Source organism: Aythya ferina (assembly GCF_964211825.1).
Source record: "Aythya ferina genome assembly, chromosome: W".
In the NCBI taxonomy this organism is placed as follows: Eukaryota; Metazoa; Chordata; class Aves; order Anseriformes; family Anatidae; genus Aythya; species Aythya ferina.
The window spans coordinates 11,912,140-11,931,552 of NC_140313.1; the positions used below are offsets into that span (position 1 = coordinate 11,912,140).

The 19,413-nt window shown below is 40.4% G+C and overlaps 1 pseudogene across 1 annotated transcript; it reads right to left on the minus strand.

The window, feature by feature from the left end:
• Window positions 1–9,738: 9,738 nt before the first annotated feature.
• LOC311426562 (GSK3-beta interaction protein pseudogene) lies at window positions 9,739–10,185 on the minus strand (annotated as a pseudogene). Its single transcript has one exon. The product of its transcript is annotated as a GSK3-beta interaction protein pseudogene (transcript).
• Between the last annotated feature and the right edge of the window lie 9,228 nt (window positions 10,186–19,413).

The window sequence follows — 19,413 nt, forward strand, 5'->3', positions numbered from 1 at the left end:
GAGAGAAGTACATGTGGTTGCTTAGAGGTTTCTTTCCATGGAATGAAATGGCTTTATCTTTTCTTGAAAGTCTTTTTCACAGCGAGCTAATAATGCTTGAGATAGGTAGCTGCAAGCCAGGGCACATTTGTATAAAGAACTAGCCTTTATATTTCTCATTTTCTGTACTTCCTTTATAAAATTAGGAGATTTATCCATCGACTTTAATCAAAATATGTCTATTTGTAACAATTCAGGATCTTCCTTATTGTTCTCTGAAATAACATCAGAAAATTGAGTCTATCAAGCTTTATTCTATGTATTCTGTTTTAAAAATCACATTATACTAGAGTCTGCTTTAAAACCTTTTTATGTCATTACATTTTGGTTTGCTCAGTAATGGCAGGCTTAAGGTACTATAGAATTTTCCAGCTGAAGTACAGTAGAAGACACATTAAGTTTTTTATTTTTCATACTGTTTTTAACTTGATGGAAGAAACACAGTGAGAAAATGCGCTAAGAGCAGAATTTGCCGGAAGTAATTTCTGTTTGATCTTGTCAAATCTTGTATGCTAAGCTGGGTAGGGAATGCTTGGTATATTTGTGGGAGACCTTTCTGGTGGGGGTCAGGCAGATACTATGGATGAAATGGTCCATAAGTAACAGCAATCTACCTTGTCATTATTGTTAATTTGTACTGCGTTACGGTGATGTGTCCTACATGGGGAATAAATACAAGTTTCTGCTCCCCTGTTCCCTTAAACACTGAACAGTATTTTTACCATGAGTTTTAGAATGCAGTGCATTCTGCCTTCCTAGATTGCACCAGGAACTGTCTTGATATAGATATTAATGTAAGTCAGAAGTTTTTAGTCCAACTGTTTTTCACTAGATTTTGCTGATTCAGAGGACAGAGAACTTTTCTGCAGTGAGAGCACTTCTGTTGAAAGTTTCCTGAAAGTTTCTCAAGTCCAGAATGAATTTTTGCTCAATTTCTCTTGCTGTCCCTGCTAGACAGCTGTAACCAGTAAGTGAAGCATGGCTTTTTTCACTGTTCACACTTTGAATACAAGTAGTGAGAACTCATGTCTTTACGCCTAATGCATGTGAGAAAGATCAATTTGAGACACTGAAATTAATGATTTATTCATTCCAAGTGGGTCTCAGAATAGCATCAAGATTTTTTTTCCCTGTCTTTTTTGTCTGTCTTTCTCAGGCAGAAAGAGATGCCTAATTCTTTGCTTTTACTCTGGTGGTAGATATTGCCACAACATAGAAAATTCAGAATCAAGTCCTTTGTTTCCTTCTGATATATTTTGCTCTTACTTCCCTTGTTCTTACTTTACAGTGGTAAAAACAAAACAAGAGAAAGCTTTTTTCTTGTTCTGCAGCGCAAACAACAAAATTTAGCTCTCCCAATTCAATTGTTATAAATGCTATTATTTTTTTCTTGCTTGCTATTTTTTAAAAGCTGTCAGTTATTATTCTAAAATGTTCTGTGTTCTAAATGCAGAATCCACAGATGAAATAAATACAAATCTACTGGGGAAGTATACTGTTTACTTACATTACATATTTCATCAGACTTAGTAAAGGGTAGAAAAAAAGATACCGTGCAGTACCTGAGTGCAATGAATTTTGGTCAAAGCAACAAAGAGTGCAGATGGGTTGGCTTTGACTGCGTGAATTGTGTATGAAGCTCTCTCAAATTCTTTTTTTCTTCCTCTTTTTTTTTTTTTTCCCTACACTAGTATATCATAAACATATGGTCATTTAAGTTGTCTTGATTACAAAGCAATGCTTTCCATATGGAAACTTACCCCCAAGAAGCAAGAGGCTCTTTATAAAATATTTGAGATGAAAACCAGGTAGTATCTTAGGAAAGCAACCATTCATTTCCATCACTGATATTAGTTAAGGACCTAGTTATAGGTGCTATCAATATTAAAATATCTTGTGTTAAATTAATGTTTTCACCACTTAAATTGAGACTATAGGACAGAATTCTCCAAAAGAACCTTCTATATCACTGACTCCAGACAATCCTTTAACTTACAAAGCACCTTAAAATGAAACAGGTTTCTTGCCTCTTCCATCCATGTTTGAAATCAATTTCAGTAAATCCCTCATCTGGTGGCTAGAAATATTTTCAAATTTGCAACGTAAGTTTGTTTGTGGGAAAGGAATTCGCAGGTGTCTTTGCGCTGTTTCACACATCCCTGAATTAGAGATAATGAAAAAACAAGCGTTAGAAACAAAAACTTGAGCAAGGTCAAGATAAATTAACTTGGCTACAGTGTTAAAGATGAGCTTTGGGCAGTGGCCAATTGCTGGCTGGCTCAAGGTGTGTGTCTGAAGGTCTCTAACCAATTGTATGACCGATTCGGGTGTGTGGACAGCGCATGGGGCTACAGGGAAAGTATATGTAGTAGTGAAAAAGGGCAATAAAGGTCTCCTGTTCAAGAGCCATCAGGAGTCCGTGTCTTTCATCCCTTAATTTGTTCATAACTAGTATCTTCCCTTCACATTCACAGCAAAGTATCCCTTTAACTTAAATAATTTTTCTTTACTTGGTTGTCTTTTACCTTGATTTATTAAACTTGCAAAAACTGAACATACATGAAACCTTCCTCAGACTGACTGTATTTAGAGTTTTTCTAACTTTTACTATTCCATTACTATTTTTTTTTTTCCCTGTATATTTTCTAGCATTATTGGTATCTCTAGCCATTCAAAGTTCCTCTAAGTGTTACTGTAATTCAGAGATCAGATAAGATTCTGGAAAAACTACTGTCTTTCCTCTTTGCCTCTACTGTTCATCATGTGTATGTTTGCATATTGTTATTACAAAGTCTATTCGATACAATTCAATGGGCATAAGAATGGTTGAAATACCTCAATACCTGACAAGTCAATCTAAAAATTCAGGAATGAACTCTGAAAGAGTTACTTATAAGGGTGTTTATCATTTTTCCAAACCTATTAAAGAGAAGTCAAGGTTCCAGTTTTCAACAAGGAACATTTTAAAAGAGCATACATTTTAAAATATGATTTTTAGTCATATTTAAAATCATATTAAAATATGATTTGAAAAGAGTATACATTTTAAAATACCCGGGATCTTGTGGAGTTGAATCCATCAGAAAGACCAGGATTGTTCAAAGTATCCAGTACTTCAGGGATAAAATAGTACAAATAAAATGCTTGTCTAGTTTGCTGAAATAATCTAACTTTGATATCATAACATTTTTATATCTTTACTTATACACAAACATCTTATCAAAAGAGTAAAATCAGGTATGTTAAACATGTCCTGGCCATGTTTCTACGGAGTTATTTAATATTACAGATTGGTAGAGACAAGAATGTCTCTTAAACTTTTAGAATATTTATCACTTTTTCATTTCTATGATCAACTGGTGCATACTTTGTTGCCATATTCTGCTTTTCTATTTTTATACCCTGAGGCTTGTTTGCCACCTTCTCTATGCTAATAATACCCACATGCTTTCTTCTTTTCTCATGATCTTAATGAGCTAATCTAGAAGTCTACTTACTTTACCATGTTACATCATTTTTCAGCCCCTTACCTATGCTGGTATTTTTGTTACCTCACTGGTTTATGAAAACCAAACTAAAGATCTACTGGAATATTTTATCTCCATAAGAAACTAAAGTGAATTTAGTTAGAAGTGGCCTGACCTTGAGTACTGTGTGCAGTTCTGAACACCACAGTACAAAAAAGATGTAAAACTGTTGGAGAGTGTCCAGAGGAGGGCGACAAAGATGGTGAAGGGCCTAGAGGGGAAGACATATGAGGAGCGGCTGAGGTCACTGGGCCTGTTCTGTTCAGCCTGGAGAAGAGAAGGCTGAGGGGATACCTCATCGCAGTCTACTGATTCCTTGCAAGGGGGAGTGGAGGGGCAGGCGCCGACCTATTCTCCTTAATCACCAGTGAAAGGACCCGCAGGAATGGTGTCAAGTTGAGGCAGGGGAGGTTAGGCTAGACATCAGGAAGAGGTTCTTCACCGAGAGGGTGGTCACACACTGGAACAGGCTCCCCAGGGATGTAGTCACTTCACCACACCTGTCTGAATTTAAGAAGCGATTGGACTGTGCACTTGGTCACATGGTCTAAACTTTTGGGTAGACCCGTGCAGTGCCAGGAGTTGTACTAGATGATCCTTATGGGTCCCTTCCAACTCGGGATATTCTACGATTCTATGATTCTATGAATTAGCCATATGGAATCACAGACATCTGAGTTGCAGTTGCTGTGGTCATTTTATTAGACTATACAGATTGCAGGATTTTGTAATGAAGGTGAAGATTCTTTAGAAAATGTATTAGTATATGATCATACACAGCACCCAAAGTGTCAATATGTGGAAGTTCTTGGGTGAATAGATAGGGCTAGGAAACTCAGGATGAGATATTGACATTACGGATACTGTTGTCATAAAGAATATTTTGTAAGCTCACAACCTGCTATCCTGCCTGGAAAAACAGGTATAGGACTACATTCAAAGCTGTTGGTACAAGTAAAATTTAGAACAAATTAGGAGGACCGTGGAATTAATTGTACTCTATGTTCTCTCATGGCGGTGGGCATTGTTCTTTTCTATTAGCCTATGTACCCATACAGACACATTTTTAAAAGCTGATACCTTTCTTTACATGAACTTTGATATAGCTGCAGTGATCAAAATGATACTTTGGAATAAATAATAAAAATTTAGCATAGTATTTCCTACTGGGAGGTAAATAAAATGCTATTAGGAAAAGCACAGGAATTTTATAGAAAGTGGCAGAGAGGAATAAGTTTGTTATTCATAAAAAACATGCATTTCAGTGTTAACATAGGTATAGTATATCTTTTTAGATAGTTAATGAACATTTGATAAACATAATTAGAAACAAATAAAAATTAAATTCAGGATCTTAACTCCTCTTTTTATTTTGAAAACACAAGAGAACTTTGAAGTTATATAGTTACCGATACATATTGGGCATATTTATTCATCTGAGGCAATCTGCATTTGCTTAGCCACAGATGAATATGAAGAAGATACTAATAATCTGAAACAGTGATTCTTTTACTTATCATAGCTGCCAGGTGATGTACATGCCCCATTTAAATGGAATGATCTTCACAGTGTTATAAAATATTCTTTTTTTTTTTTCCAAAAAACTTGCAATTCAAAACGTTTCATAATATCTGCTATGGATTTAAAGGTTCATTTTTCTTTTTTCTTTACCATATACATGTTTTTAACTGACTCCACTTGTACACATATATGTATTTATTCAAATATCAGTCTTATCCATTTATTCTGTTTTAATATCCTGCTTTAAAGCCACATTTTGATACAGTGCTTTGTGTGTGGCTTAAATTAGAGTTAAAAGTCCCTAATTTATAGATTTGCAAAATTTTGCAGCCGTATTATTTGGATTTCCAAAGGAAAATAGTCACAACAATATCTTATGATGGTTTGGATTCATGAAGTGGGAGTACTAATTTGAAAGAAAAAAGGATCATGGATAAGTGTCGTGGTTCCGCTAGAGTGGGCAGCCAAGCTCCACCACAGCCGCTCTCTCACTCCCCCTCCTCAAAGAGGAATGGGGAGAAAATATGTGAAAAGGGCTCAAAGGTTGAGATAAGGATGAGAAAATCACTCAGTAATTATTGTAACAGGCAAAACAGACTCAGCATAAGGAGATAGTAAGATTTATTGCCTATTACTAACAAGCGAGAGAAGTGAGAAACAAGGGAAAGAAACCAAAAGCACCTTCCCCCCCATCCACCCTCTTCCACCTCCTCCACCCGAGCGGCACAGGGGAACGGGGGAATGGGGGTTATGGTCAGTCTACAGCGCTTCTTCTCTGTTGCTCCTTCTCGGTCACTCTCGTCCCCTGTGCTGTGGGGTCCCACCCACGGGATGCAGTCCTTGATGAACTGATCCGGTGTGGGCTTCCCACAGGCAGCAGCTCTTCCAGAACTGCTCCAGATATGTGTCCGTACCACGGGGTCCATCCCTCAGGAGAAAACTGCTCCAACCTGGCTCCCCCACGGGCAGCAGCTCCTGCCGGTCACCTGCTCCTGCGTGGTCTCCTCTCCACGGGCTACAGGTCTGGCCCGGAATCTGCTCCAGCAGGGGTCTTCCACAGGCGGCAGCCTCCATCGGTGCAGGGCCACCTGCTCCACCGTGGTCTCCTCCACAGGCTGCAGCGTGGAACCCTGCTCCACCGTGGTACTCCATGGGCTGCAGGGGGACATCCTGCTTCACCATGGTCCTCACCACAGGCCACAGGGGACTTCTGCTCCGGCGCCTGGAGCACCTCTCCCCCTCTTTCTTCACTGACCTTGGCACCTGCAAGGCTGTTCCTCACTCTCCCAGCTGCTGTGTGGCGCAGCGTTTTTTTCCCTGTCTTAAATATGCTCTCACAGAGGCGCAAAACAACATCGCTTATTGGCTCAGCTCTGGAAAACAATGGGGCCCTTCCCAAACATGGGGCAGCTTCTAGATCTTTCTCACAGAAACCACCCCTATGGCCCCCTGCTACCAAAACCTTGCCACATAAACCCACTACAATAAGGAAAAAAGGAATGACCAATAATATTATTTTTATAAAACACCATGGAGTGCCCATAATATTTCCTGTTACTTTTCAGAATTAATTCTCTCTGAAAAATGACTTCGGTGCTGCTTTTGGTAACAATGAAGAAGTCAGCATATCCCAGCTGAGGCAGCAGGCCTGCTGGGCATCCTAGACTGATTTGGCTATAAGCCTGTTTAATTCCCCAGGCTCCATCTGGATTTGCATGGTTTCATGCCAGTGATGACTGAGCTCTCTTTTTGGTCTGGGAAGCATTGTTACAACTTCTGACCATCATTCAGAACTAACCTCCATGTCCAGCAGCCAAGACTGTGGAATATCTGATAAATCTGAATACAGCTGTTGTTGTACAACAGACCTGATGCTCTGAGACTTGCTTGAGGACCATCATCACAGAGTGAGGGGTTTGTCATTAGCAGACAAAAGCAAGGCATTCCTTTCCCTCAGAGGCAGTGACCTGGTATGCCTGCTCTGAAAAATGCTTGCTGCACCAATGTTCAGTAGGGTTTAACAGAAAGTGCTGCTTCTTATTTCAAAGAACATACAGGTGAAGATGTGTTGCAACTCCCACATTTTATACCCCAATTTCCTTATTTTGTATTGTAATTCAGTGCTGAAAAAGGTCAAAGAATACCTCAATTCCTTCCACCTGAGAAAACAAAACCATGTAACCTGCTTCTTGCAGAGGGTACTAATCCCCTTGCAGTAGGTGACAAATACTAAAGGCATCAGAGGTTCCTTACCCTGGTGATCAGGAGGGGGTCTGGGGACCAAACCCTTGACAAAGAGCTGTCACTGAAGTATTTGTAGGCCAAAATGCACGTGAAAGTGAGTTTTATTCACTATTTCCCCCACCAGTTGACATAAGACATTTCATTGAGTGGAGTGATTCAGTGAACATCTTTCTAAAATTTTGTACGTCTCCAGCTTCATTTTATATATAGCCAAATCAGCTTATGTAGAGCTCTGGGCTGAGATGAGGATCAGGCACATAAAAGTCAGTATTGTTGCACATGGCATTAGAAGACATAAATTCCTTTCCAGATCTGCCTGCAGAGCACTGTGTGCAACCTCTTCCTGTGCAAGGCCTGATGTATGTGCATGCCCAGTGTTCTGAGAGGGAGAAATTGTCTAAGTCCCAGTAGTTGACATTTTGCATGTTACTGTAGAAAGTCAGTATAATGCTTCCAAATTATTTTAGTCATGGCAACTCCTTGTAGTCGTCCTGGTAGCTTGGTTTGCTCAGCTGTAGCAAGTCATGGCCTCCTTGCTGTTTCAAAAATCCCTCAACAATTCCCCCTTTTTCTTTTTGAGTAATCCAAGCCTCATGTAACAGTCTTGCAAGTAACCCTTTAACCACATTTATTACAATACAACACGCAATGATGATTAACACCACAATAAGCAGAAGCCTCAATCCCTCTTTGATTAATCCCAGTAACCATCTAGGCATCATTTCAAACAAATCAGTGAGCCATTGATTGAAAGGATTGATATCATATTGAATCTTTCTCATGTGCTCTTTCAGGAAACTAATGGATTTGTGAATTGACTCACTGTGATCAGAAAGGTTCATACAGCACATTTCCTCAAAAATCCTCACACCCATGTCCTTGAACCAAAAGCAAAACGTTAATAGCAGCTTGATCCTGTAAAAGCGCATGTCGCAGACTATTTTGATCTAGTAACTTCTTCTCAAGTATTTCTGTCGTGGCATTGGCTTGCTTCTCGGCTCAGTATGCCAATTTTTCTAAATTATTAAGTGCATTTGCAGCTGCTGCTCCTGGCACAAAAAGTGCTAATGCCATTCTAACCACAACACCAAGCAACTCCACATTATCATTGCAATCTGATGTGAGCAATGCCCGTTTATGTCTAGTGATCTTATCCAACTATGACCAGCTAGGAGCAAATATAGTAAGTTTAGTAAGTAAGTATAGTAAGTAACGTGGACCTCCGATAGCATTTGCAGGGATACCTTGCCAGGCCCTATCCCCGCAAAGCAGAAAAACATCAGGAGGTAGTGCCATAGCTGTACGATTATTCCAAATGCTGTTGTTATTACCCTTTAGCAAATTTCATACAACCTTTGGTTTCAAACCAATACAATGCAAGTAACATTACAGTGCTTAGTCATTATTCATTAGGAGAGGATACTGTACAGTTGAGGGAGAAAAGTTGAAAAACAGGAGTACCAAAGTACTCTATTATGTAAAGGCTGAAGCAAAAATACTCTTGGGTATATCCTGTACATTGTGTAAACAGACATTCAGAACAGTAAACAGGATAAAATGTCTTTCAAGCCTCCCAAACAGTTACAATATAGCATACATACATATATATCATATATAACATCATCTTTAGGGAATGTAGCCTGTTACATCCGAATTTACTTCTGTGCTTAGCTCATTTGCGATTCAGACAATGCATTCATATAGTAGCAGTACATCTCATTCACTCTTTGGAGTTTGTTGGTTTCCACAGACACAGACATATCAAACAATACTGAGATTTCCTTTTAACTCAGATGCTGTTATTATATAATCAACACTCAACTGTTCAAGAGCCATCTTTCTTGCTACTGAAGCTTAGAATTTTCAGATTTATGCACAGCAAATCAAGCTGAAATTCTATTCTATGCAAAAAAGTAATTTTCAGTTTAAAACAGAACTTAATTGCCTGTTTTACCCAATCAATTTCAATTACTACATGTTAATTAAACAGTTAACTTCTATTTTAAAAAGCATATATGACAATGATCAGTAAGAATACGCTAAAAAAAAAAAATTACTACTTGCCTCTGTAATATTCAGTCTATACGTGTTTTTCAAGAGTTTTGGATAGTAACACTTTGAAAAGAGACCAAAATTTTTTAAATGTTGTGAGAAGCAAGTTATTTGCTCACCTTCAACAAAAAGAAAAAATAAGTTTAGTAGTTTTACAATTTATCAATAGCACTGTGATATACACAAATCCTCTGAAGCAAAATGCTATAGACCAGTACTAGTATGTAGCAGATGTTAATGCAAGAAATTAAGCTTAAGATGTTTGTGGCTGTGTTTGTAAGAAAGATTGCAGTGCCTCATACTAAGAATTCCTTCTAATATTAAATTAATTAAATTCACTTCACTTCAGGGTAAATCACGACTGATCTTTCTTTAAAGCTTCTAGTCTTTGTAGTAATGCATTTCCAAACACCTCTCAATAGGCCAGGCTAGTCCAATAAGGAGTAGACAGTTTCGTGGTATGGTGTCTGCAAACTGTCATCAGTCTGATCAAAATCATAAGCTACTACCCTGAGTCCTGCTTCAGTGAGCTCAGGCAGTACCTGTTCCTTTCCCTGGTTTCCACATTGATATATGCCACATCCTCTGTACATGGAAGGGTTTTTGAGACAAACGTTGCTGACAGCAAAAAGAACATCATTCACAAGCGCTTCGGCTTCTGGTCTCATATCTTTCACATCTGTTCCTTCAAAGTCTGAATAATCAGAATCCTCTTCAAATCCTGTATTACTGGGAGACTCCATAGGATTGCAGTCAGTCTCCATTCGGTGCAGGTGCCTGGCATGGAAGAGTGATCGCCCCACTCGCCTTGTTTTCTTTTTTTTTTTTTTTTTTTTTTGACCAAGCACTGCAAATGGATGAGACACGTGGTTGCTAACTAGTAAGGAGAGTGCAACTTCTGCTATATGTCTGCAATCTTAGAAACTATTTGCGAAAGAGCCTGCTGTTGCTCATTTGTTAGTTTAATCTCCTGCTCTGCGCTTCTTCCTCGCAATAAAGGTAATAGTATAGCTAAGTTGTCTTTAGTAATCCCTACAATGTTCCGAACCCACTGAATATTACCCAGGAACATTTATGCATCAGTCAAAAAGCCACTAAGCACTAGGAATGTTGCTTCGCAGAGATGCTGCATCTCACTCACATAGCACAATCACACAGTCACACAAAGAGGCCTTTTGCACTTCTCATTTATACCACAAAAATATCACTTAAACTAATTTGTCCGTGGCTTCAGGAGGTCCTTTTCTACTCCCATGGTGAGCAGCTAAGAGTGGAGACCCCTCCAAGGAAAATGCTCGGGGTGCACCTACGGGCGTCCGCTCCACAGTCAATGCCACAGCCAAGCAGAGCGGCTCCTGGCACAAGGAAGGATGCTATTATAGTATTGTATAATTACACCAAAAAGATGTATTGCAATAAGGAGCAAGTGTGGCATTGACGATTTGTTTCATGTTTTTGTTTCTTTTTTTTTTGCGAGCAATTGAACTTTACACATGCTGTTGATGTTAAACTTCCCAGGATATCTAATTCCTGTGGCTCTGCAAGTGAATAATACAATACAGGTGCACAGGTAGAGGAAGTGCCAGCTGCTTGCAACAATATTTTTAATTCCTCAATCGGGCGATAGAAGAACATTGTCATGGCAACTCCTCATAGTTGTCCTGGTAGCTTGGTTTGCTCAGCTGCAGCAAGCCATGGCCTCCTTGCTGTTTCAAAAAATCCTCAACGGGGGGACAAACCCATCTGGGCTGCTGCATTGTGGCAAGATATTGCTGCCTGAGTAGAGAACCCGGTTGTAAAGGTACGCCACGTAGATGCTCATGTGCCCAAGAATCGGGCTACTGAAGAACATCAAAACAACCAGGATCAGGTTGGTGGATCAGGCTGGTAAAACTGAAGAGGCTCAGGATGGACCTGGACTGGCAACATAAGGGTGAATTATTTATAGCCCGATGGGCCCATGACACCTCAGGCCATCAAGGTAGAGATGCAACATACAGATGGACTCGTGATCGAGGGGTGGACCTGACCATGGACGCTATAGCGCAGATTATTCATGATTCATGTGAAAGATGTGCTGCAATCAAGCAAGCCAAACGGTCAAAGCCTCTTTGGTATGGAGGACGATGGCTGAAATATAAATATGGAGAGGCCTGGAAGATTGATTACATCACACTCCCTCAAAACCCGCAACAACAAGCACCACGTACTTACAGTGGTGGAAGCAACCACCGGATGGCTGGAAACATATCCTGTGCCCCATGCCACCGCCCGGAACACTATCCTGGGCCTTGAAAAGCAAGTCCTATGGCGACATGGCACCCCAGAAAGAATAGAGTCAGACAATGGAACTCATTTCCGAAACAACCTTATAGACACTTGGGCCAAAGAACATGGTATTGAGTGGGTGTATCACATCCCCTATCATGCACCAGCCTCCGGGAAAGTTGAACGATACAATGGACTGTTAAAGACTACACTGTAACCAATGGGCGCTGGGACATTCAAAAATTGGGATACGCATTTGGCAAAGGCCACCTGGTTAGTCAATACTAGGGGATCTGCCAACCGAGCTGGACCTGCCCAATCCAACCTGTTACGTACTGTAGAAGGGGATAAAGTTCCTGTAGTGCATGTAAGAAATATGCTGGGTAAAACAGTCTGGGCTGCTCCTATCTCAGGAAAAGGTAAACCCATTTGTGGGATTGCTTTTGCTCAGGGACCTGGATGCACTTGGTGGGTAATGCAAAAGAATGGGGAGGTCCGGTGTGTACCTCAAGGGGATTTAATACTGGGTGAGAATAGCCCATGAGTTGAATTGTATCGTGTTAATTATTACATAATACTGTATGTCATCACTACCATGATTGCTATATACCATAGATGAAAATGGTGATTAATTAGAATGTATTGGAAAGAGTGTAACCTGAGCATGACATAAATGGTATGGAATAAGGGGTGGATATATGTTCTGTTTTCAGCTAGCATAGAGTTAATTTTCCTCCTAGTTGCTGGTCGAATGCTATGTTTTGGATTTAGGATGAGAAGAGTGCTGATAACATGCTGATGTTTTAATTGTTGCAGAGCAGTGCTTACTCCAAGCCAAGGACTTTTCAGTTTCTTGCTCTGTCCTGCCAACAGGCAGGCTAGGGGTGCAGCAGTAGCTGTGAGGGGATAAAGGGGTATTCCATACCATCTGGCATCATGCTAAACAATATATAGGGGTGGCTAGCCAGGGTGGGGTGGCTGGCTGCTCGGGGATAGGTTGGGCATCAATCAGCAGGTGGTGAGTAATTGCATTGTGCATCACTTGTTCCTTACATATTATTAGTAGTAGTACTATTATCATCATCATCATTATTATTATTATTTTCCTGTCTCATTAAACTGTCTTTATCTCAACTCATGGGCTTCACTTTCTCTTTTCTCTGCCCCATCCCAGAGAGGGAGGGGGGAGGGGGAGCAAACGGCTGAGTGGTATTTAGCTGCCGGCTGGGTTAAACCACAATGATAGGTGATACTCAACCATAAAGCAATCTGTTCAGAAGAAACCAAGCTGTATGTCATTAACAGAATCATTTCTCTGCTGCATCAATTTAATGAGTTAGGTATTCCTCAAATGCATCAGAAAGCAAATCAGGTATGGCAGTTGGTGACAGTTTGTAAAATATCATGAAAACTTTTAACATTGAGACTTCTAAATTATATTTTGAAGTTCTGGAGCAAAAGACAGCTGGTTATTTTTCTGTCAGCTGTCTCTCAGTGGTTGGCTGTAGGTTTTGAAACATATGTTTTTTCTTATTCCAAATGGAAAGTAGCAATAGATTTCATTAAACCGGTCCTTCAAATAGAGCAATGGCAGATTTTTGTTATTCAAAAGTGTTAGATGCAGATATAGACATTTTCTATCTCTTTAAAATTTTGCTGAAATTGCAGTTCATGTTGTTTCAGAAACCATTATGGAATTCAGCTGGAGTTAACTTGACTGTTGGATCTGTTTCACTTTGTAAAAATAATTGAAGATTTACTTGAGAAAGGAAGGATTTGTTATAAGATGATTAGAGATCCTTAGCTAGTTTGTGAGATACTCAAGTTCACTCATTTCTCTCAAATTCCTGTTATTTCTCAATCATTTAAATGTTGTATAGTAATTAAATCAGCTTTAATTAGGGTTATTAACTTTCAGCCTATGACCCGTCACATCTGCCTAATCCCAGTGTATGTTTTTTTCAGAATATGTTTGCAACATTTTCATGGATTCCAGTTAACTCAAATGTTCTATGTGAATAAAGCTCCATTTCCTCCATCCAAGGTCTACATATGGCTACATGATACTTAGTAAATTTTGATAATAATAATTTACTTATAAAATATAAATATAATAATATATAATAATATAATATAAATATCAAATATATTTGATAATAATTACTTAGTAGATTTTGATAATAATTTATTTATTTTTACTGTAACACTTAATTTCCAGTACTTTTATTACAATTTATGGGAATTTTACGAGTTTCAGTTTATTAGGAATTTCTGTTTGTTAGGAAAATAAATGAAACCTTTTATTTTTAAATCACATCAAGCACTGTGACTAGTTTCTTTATTATATGTTTATGTGTTGGTTTGGCAGCCATGGTGAAACCTTAACTTCAGTAGTTGTCCTCAGAGAAGTATGTTCCATAGTCACCACGAAGACAGTTGACTGACCCCATATAAGTTTTAAAAACTAAAAGATCAAAATCTTGATTTTTAAAAAAATAATAGTGTGTTACTCAGTAAAGCTGATCCACGATTATGATCTATTTGTGTAAATACTATCCAGAATACCTAGTTAAGTTGTACTATGATGTGACTGGGAAAGTATTACAAAAAATTTTACCAAGATGATTTTCTTCTATAGACAATATTGGGGGTTAATAGTACTGACCAACTGTTAAAAAAATGCAACTTTGTACTGGGTCTGGCTGGGATGGAGCTAACTTTTCCCACAGCAGCCCATAAAGTGCTGTGCTCTGCACTTGCAGCTAGAACAGCATTGGTATCTCACCAGTGTTTTGTCTCTTACTGAGCAGTGCTGGCACAGTATTGACACTCCCTCCAAACCCCCAAGAGCCAGTAGGCTGGGGGTGGGCAAGGTAGAAGGGGGTGGATGGGGGGAAGGTGTTTTTAGTTTATTTTTTTTTGTTTCTCACTTCTCTAGCTTGTTAGTAATAGGCAATAAATTTTATTAAACTACCTATGCTGAGTCTGTTCTGCCTGTGACAATAACTGTTGAGTGAGCTCCCTGTCCTTATCTCAAGCCCTGAGCCCTTTGCATTGTATTTTCTTCCCCTTTCCCTTTGAGGAGGGAGAGCGAGAGAGCAGTTGTGGTGGGGCTCGGCTGCCCACATGAGTATAACCACCAGAGTGGGTGAACATTGCTCACTGATGGGAAGTAGAGAAAAATTGTTTTCTCTCTCTTTGTGCTTCTGCATGGCCCTTGCTTGTTTTTCCTCTTTTTTTTTTTTTTTTTTTTTTTTCCTTTAAGTTACCTTATCAGCCTGTAAGCCTCTTTTTTTTTTTCCCATCATACTTTCTTTCCCCCATCTTCCTTTGAGAAGGGGGCACAAGAGAGTGATTTTGGTGGAGTCCATCAGGGTGAAACAACCACAAATATCTACATAGAGCAATTGATAAATGCAATTTAAAAAGGAAGAAGGTAGGACATATCATATATATATTTGCTGTTTATTAGTGCTTATTTATCACTATAATACAAATGCATTCTTGTCTCTGTAGTCATGAGACAGATGTTTGATTCACTTTCTAAGCTGATACTTGAATGAGTGAATTCTCCGTTGTTATCATAGAATCGTAGAATATCCCAAGTTGGAAGGGACCCATAAGGATCATCGAGTCCAACTCCTGGCACCGCACAGGTCTACCCAAAATTTTAGACCATGTGACTAAGTGCACAGTCCAAACACTTCTTAAATTCAGACAGGCTTGGCGCCTTGACTACTTCCCTGGGGAGCCTGTTCCAGCGTGCGACCACCCTCTCGATGAAGAACATCTTCCTGATGTCCAGCCTAAACCTCCCCTGCTTCAGCTTGACACCGTTCCTGTGGGTCCTTTCACTGGTGATTAAGGAGAATAGGTCGGCGCCTACCCCTCCACTCCTCCTCGTGAGGAAGCAGTAGACTGCGATGAGGTCCCCCCTCAGCCTCCTCCAGGCTGAACAGGCCAAGTGACCTCAGCCGCTCCTCATATGTCTTCCCCTCTAGGCCCTTCACCACCTTCGTCGCCCTCCTCTGGACACTCTCCAACAGTTTAACGTCCTTTTTGTACTGTGGTGCCCAGAACTGCACACAGTACTCGAGGTGAGGCCGCACCAGCGCAGAGCAGAGCGGGACAATCACTATCCCTCGACCGACTAGCCATGCCGTGCTTGATGCACCCCAGGATACGGTTGGCCCTCCTGGCTGCCAGGGCACACTGCTGGCTCATATTCAACTTACTATCAACCACAAGCCCCAGATCCCTCTCTGTGGGGCTGCTCTCCAGCGTCTCGGCACCCAGTCTGTACGTATAGCCAGGGTTGCTCTGTCCCAGATGCAGGACCTGGCACTCCCTCTTGTTAAACTTCATGCAGTTGGTGATTGCCCATCTCTCCAATCTGTCCAGATCTCTCTGCAAGGCCTTTCCACCCTCATCTGAGTCTACAACTCCTTGAAGTTTAGTGTTGTCAGCAAATTTGCTCAGAACACCTTCTAGTCCTATATCCAAACCATTTATAAAGACATTGAAGAGGACTGGCCCTAAAATGGAGCCTTGAGGGACCCCACTAGTGCCCATCTGCCAGACAGATGCGGCCCCATTTACCACAACCGTTTGAGCCCTGCCCGTCAGCCAATTGCTCATCCATCGAATGATGTTTTTGTTTAGTTGTATGCTAGACCTTTTGTTCAGTAGGATCCTATAGGAAACTATGTCAAAAGCTTTACTGAAATCCAAAAAGATCACATCATCTGGTTTCTCTTGATCAACTAGATGGGTGATTTATTATAAAAGTAAATCAAGTTAGTCAAACAGGACCTACCCCTCGTGAACCCATGCTGGCTGGGACCAATGACTGCATTGTTCCCCAGGTGTGCTTCAATAAAGTTGTGAAATATATTCATCTGATTGGTGTCAGTATGGAACAATGCTAGGGCCGCATGTTATGATGAATGTGACCTTCTTTCTCACATACCCTTGTATAACCACAAGTGTAAGAAAAACAGTGTGGTTAATGTATATAATTATTGTATCTTGCAAAGGAATGTTTTAGCAACTCGTGTCAATAGAGGGCTTGAAGGGAAATGTATTTGTAGGCTTTTCCTTGAAGTCTCTGATATCTGGGGGGTTTCAGAATAACTGATAAATATTATTACTATTATGCATGGGGGGTTGCCTCCCTCGGTAGACCATACACACCGCAGTGGAGGGTCCTGCCCCGGTCTTGCCTTCTCCCTTTCCTCCCTTCAGGCTTGTCCTCTTTATCTGGTGCCCTTAATTCATGCAGAGCCTCGTTGCCGTTGTTCTTCTTTAGCTTTAATTTCAGTTCCCCAGGAGCGGACTCAACCCTCCAAGTTTCGGTAGTTACTGGTCCTTTTATTCTGGATGTGTGGGTCCAACCCCTTTCTGCTGTTCTCACAGCTGTTTCAGTAGTAAGTAAAACAAGGTACAGCCCCTCACATCGGGGTTCAGTGATTCTTCCCTCCAAGTTTATTTATTAAGACCTTGTCTCCTGGTTGTATCTTATGAATAGCAAATCCTAAAGGTGGTGTTTGAGCCATCATTCCAATTTCTCTTAGTTCTTGTAATCTCTTTCCAATAGTAATTATATATTTCTGGATGCTACGATCCTCAACTATATTGTTCCTGTTATAAATGGCTCAATCTTCAAAATAGGATTAAATAAAAAAATAGGATTTATTAAAAGAATAGAGGTAAGCAAACAGCGCTGGGTGCACCGGGAGTCTCCGCTCCACCAGGACGCACACCAGTTACATCAAGTAGCTGATTTTTATGTTCCTAGACTAATACATATTCATTACTCCTTCTAAAAAAAACAGGTTATTATAATTAGCTTCCGGGGTCCAGTCCCTCCTACTGGAGCATGCGCATCAGTCTCCGGTGGTCCCTCTGGGGGTCTCTAGGGGTCTTTCATGCTGAAGGCTCGTAGTCTTCCTCTCCAAGTTTTTTTCTCGTCCTTCCCCTTTGTACTCCTTTGGCACCGTTTCAAGTTTATACAGCATCCCCTGCAGGTCTTGTCTCCAAGCCGTCCTTCAGCTTCTTTTTTTTCTTCTTCTTAATCTCTTGGCCACCTGGCTAGATATCAGAGGCCTGCATAGTATCCCATAACAGTCACTAGTTGTTATCAGTTGTTCTGAAAACCCCAGACATCAAAGACTTCATACAAACACAAATAGCTTTCTTATTGACACTTCACGAGTAATTAAAACATTCTTCACCAGCCATTCACAGGGACAGTCACACCTATAGCAGTGTTAAATTAATCTCGAAGACAAAAAAAAAGGGCTGTAACTGTTAGAAATAGAAGTTCGGAATAACAAAAGCAAAGAGGTTCATAAATTTGAGGAGTATTTTCTGAAGACTTGATAAATTGACTAGAATGAGGGGGAGACTGGGACACAATGCATCTGTGGTTCAAGAATTAAATTGCCAGTGCAGGGCCCAGAGGCAGACAGGACTGTTCTTTGCTGACACGAATTGTTAAAACATTCCTAACAACCCCTTATCTTCTTTTTAATATCCCCAATTCGTGTCTCTTCTGTCGTTAATAACTGGATTTCATCAGTCCTTTCTTGGAGGGTCCAATTCTTAAGCATCATAATTGACATATCCCCTTCCTTTTTAATGAAGTTATTACCAATGTACTATTTATCACCCGGTGTATTAATAATGTAAGGCAAAGTATCATACAAGGTACAAACAATAACATCATTACACCACATAACAATAAAAATAACACTCTTTTAACCCATGGTCCACCAGGCAGCCATGAAAATAAATCCCATTCCATATCCTTCCAGGTTTGTGTTCGCTCGCTCACCTCCCCCCTTCCTTCTCTGGGATGGGAGAGAGAAATGGGAAAGTGAAGCCTGTGAGTTGAGATAAAAACAAGAAAATAATAACAATAATAATAATAACAATAATGATGATTAATAGTACTACTAGTAATAATGTGTACGAAACAAGTGATGCAAAATGCAATTGCTCACCACCTGCTGTCCAATGCCCAGCCTAACCCCGAGCAGTCCGGCCCTCCTCCCAGCCTGCCTGCTGGCAGGACAGTGAGAAGCTGTGTCGTGGTTTAACCTGACTGGCAGCTAAACACCACGCCGCCGTTCGCTCACCCTCCCCCTCCCTCTCTGGGACGGGGGAGAGAAATGGAAAGTGAAGCCCATGAGTTGAGATAAAGACAGTTTAATGAGACAGGAAAATAATAATAACAAAAGCAATAATGAATATAATAATAATAATAATGATACAATGGTGATAATAGGAGAATAATAATAATATGTACAAACAAGTGATGCACAATGCAATTGCTCACCACCTGCTGACCAATGCCCAGCCTAACCCCGAGCAGTCCGGCCCCCTCCCCCCGGCTAGCCACCCCTATATATTATTTAGCATGATGTCAGATGGTATGGAATACCCCTTTGGCTAGTTTGGGTCAGCTGTCCTGGGTCTGTCCCCTCCCAGCTCTTACTGCACCCCCAGCCTGCCTGTTGGCAGGACAGAGCAAAAGGCTGAGGTGTCCTTGGCTTGGTATAAGCACTGCTCTGCAACAATTAAAACATCGGTGTGTTATCAGCACTCTTCTCATCCTAAGCCAAAACACAGCATTCCACCAGCTACTAGGAAGAGAATTAATTCTGTTCTAACTGAAACCAGGACATCTATCCACCCCTTATTCCATACCATTTATGTCATGCTCAGGTTACACTCTTTTCCATACATTCTAATTAGTCAC